Here is a 3,233-nt window from a genome sequence, read left to right on the forward strand (position 1 = left end):
TGTCTTTTTTTCTATTACTGATTTAATGTTGTTCTCAAGCCAAACACTGCTGGATATCAAGAGGAAAAAATATTAAGTTTTCCAAGTAAAAGTGTTAAGTTTCTTCTGATCTAAGAGAGTAGTTATACAAGGTTTGCATTTTTTAGAGGGAAGAGTGAAATATATAGAAATTAAAGTGGTATGATACCCGGATTTGCTTTGAAATATTTTCACAAGAATGATAAGGTGAGGGGGTGGGGGAGGGGAGGGCAGGGCAAGGCAGAACGGGGGAGGGCATAGGAGAAAAAGAAAGAAATAGAAGCAAAAAGAGGTTTTTCATAACGATTTTGCAGCCAGAAAATGAGTGTTGTGAAAATCACCACTAAATCAAAGCCAAAACGAGAAAGAAATGACTCATATCAACATCATCATTACTAAACATATAGATTAGGGCAAGGTCCGCCACTACTGGCCATCTGACCTACAAGTGTGGGGTGATCAACAAAAGAACCATTGAAAAGTTTGAGAAGGAGCCTGCTGAGATGGGAGAGAGCTCCTTCAAGTATCTCAGATTTTAGATGAGTGAAACAACCAATTATTGGTGTTAACAAAATGGATTCCAGTGAGCCACCCTACAGCCAGAAAAGATGTGAGGGAATCATTAAGGAAGTCAGCATGTACATTACAAAAATTGGCTACAACCCTGACACAGTAGCATGTGTGCCAGTTTCTGGTTGGAATGGTGAGAACGTGCTGGAGCCAAGTGCTAATATGCTTTGGTTCAAGGGACAAAAAGTCACCAGTAAAGATGGCAATGCCAGTGGAACCATGCTGCTTGAAACTCTGCAATGCATCCTACCAACAACTCATCCAACTGACACATAATTCGTGGTATTGGTACTGTTTCTGTGGGCTGAGTGGAGACTGGGGTTCCCAAACCCAGCACAGTGCTCACCTTTGCTCCAGTCGACGTTACAACTGAAGTAAAGTCTGTTGAAATGCATCATGAAGTTTCCAGTGAAGCTCTTCCTGGGGACAATGTGGGCCTCAACGCCAAGAACATATCTGTCAAAAATGTCTGTCATGGCAACGTTGCTGGTGACAGCAAAAATGACCCATCAGTGGGAGCAACTAGCTTCACTGGTCAGGTGATTATCCTCCACCATCCAGGCCAAATCAATGGTGGCTATGCCGCTATTCTGGATTGTCACACAGTTCACATTGCTTGCAATTTTGCTGAGTTGAGGGAAAAGATTGATCACCATTCTCGTAAGAAGCTGGAAGATGGCCCTACGTTCTTGAAATCGGGTGAAGCTGTTTTCCCTGAAATTGTTTCTGGCAAGCCCAGGTGGGTTGAGAGCTTCTCTGACTATCCTTCGTGTCATTTTACTGTTTGTCATATGAAAGACAATTGCTGTGGGTGTCATCAAAGCAGTGGACAAGAGGGCTGCTGGAGGAAGTGAGGTCACCAAGTCTGCCCAGAAAGTTCAGAAGGCTAAATGGATATTATCCCTACTGCCTGACACCTCAGTCTTAACCAGTGGTGGAAGAACGGTCTCAGAACTTTCTTTCAACTAGCCATTTAAGTTTAATAGTAAAAGACCCGTTAATGATAACAATGCCTTGTAAAATCTTCAGAAGGAGAATGTTTTGTGAACCATTTTGGTTTTTTTTTCATGTGGCAGTTTTAAGTTATTAGTTTTCAAAATCAGAACATTTTAATAGAAAAAACTTAACCAAAAATCTGTCACAGAATTTTGAGACCCATTAAGGCAAAGTTTAATGAGGAAAAAAAGAAACAGAAAAAGAAAGATAGGTGATGTGTCCATGGCAGTATCTTGATGATTCTAGAATCAGAATACATGGCAGTTCATTACACTATTTTCTTTAATGTTTTGATGTTTGAAACCTTTATTAAATAATTTTTCTTTAAAAGAGTCTGAGCAGAAAATAATTTATTTAAAGTAAATGCTCAGTCTTTCACAGTTCTTTCCTCCTGTGGCATCTGGGCATATGAGGGAGTTTATGGGAAATTTTTGTGCTGAGGGACAGGGGCTTTCACTCCACACCCTCAGGCCTGTGTGTGCTACCGTCTGGGATTTGGGGATTTTGCTTATATCCACGGCTAGGTGGCCTACCAGGGTCACATTGTGTCCGGAATTGGTTCCTTCCCGTGGGTTCTTGGTCTCACTGACTTCAAGAATGAAGCCGTGGACCCTCGCGGTGAGTGTTACAGTTCTTAAAGATAGTGTGTCCAGAGTTTGTTCCTTCAGATGTTCAGATGTGTCCGAAGTTTCTTCCTTCTGGTGGGTTCATGGTCTTGCTGACTTCAGGAGCGAAGCCGCAGACCTTCGCAGTGGGTGTTACAGCTCTTAAAGGTGGCGCCTCCGGAGTTGTTTGTTCCTCCCGGTGGTCTCGCGGTCTCACTGACTTCAGGAGTGAAGCCGCAGACCTTCGCAGTGAGTGTTACAGCTCTTAAAGGTGGCGCGTCCGGAGTTGTTCCTTTCTGGCCAGTGGGTTCGTGGTCTCGCTGACTTCAGGAGTGAAGCTGCACACCTTCCCAGTGAGTGTTACAGCTCATAAAGGTAGTGCGGACCCAAGGAGTGAGCAGCAGCAAAATTTATTGTCACAAACAAAAGAACAAAGCTTCCACGTTGAGAAGGAGACCGGAGTGGGTTGCCACTGGGGGGTGGCCAGCTTTTATTCCCTGATTTGGCCCAGCCCATGTCCTGCTGATTGGTCCATTTTACAGAGTGCTCATTGGTCCATTTTACAGAGTGCTGATTGGTCCATTTTACAGAGTGCTGATTGATGCGTTTTTACAGAGTGCTGATTGGTGTGTTTACAATCGTTTAGCTAGACACAGAGCACTGATTGGTGCATTTACAATCCTTTAGCTACACACAAAAGTTCTCCAAGTCCCCACCAGACCCAGAAGCCCAGCTGGCTTCACCTCTCAACATCTCAGATGACTTGTTTTGGTGCTGCTAAGTTGTTGCTAGTTGGTCTGGCTCATTGGGCTCTCATGGTGGCACCTGTTGTTGTCCTCAGCCATTTGCCACCAGAAGGAAAATCTCTCCACTCTTCATCCCGACCTTAGGTCTTAACCACTTCACGTGTCTTACCATCATCTCTACACCTCCATGCCCAACACACACACACACATACACACACACACTCGTGGGGGTTGGGATAGCAGAGGGAATCTCTGAATGCCTTGCATGTCCGGGTTGGCCACGAGGCACCAGGAACCT

At 44.4% G+C, this 3,233-nt stretch overlaps 1 pseudogene; it reads left to right on the forward strand.

The window, feature by feature from the left end:
• Window positions 1-567: 567 nt before the first annotated feature.
• Window positions 568-1,557, forward strand: LOC115830446 (annotated as a pseudogene).
• Window positions 1,558-3,233: the final 1,676 nt, after the last annotated feature.

This window comes from Nomascus leucogenys, chromosome 11 (assembly GCF_006542625.1).
Source record: "Nomascus leucogenys isolate Asia chromosome 11, Asia_NLE_v1, whole genome shotgun sequence".
Taxonomy (NCBI): domain Eukaryota; kingdom Metazoa; phylum Chordata; class Mammalia; order Primates; family Hylobatidae; genus Nomascus; species Nomascus leucogenys.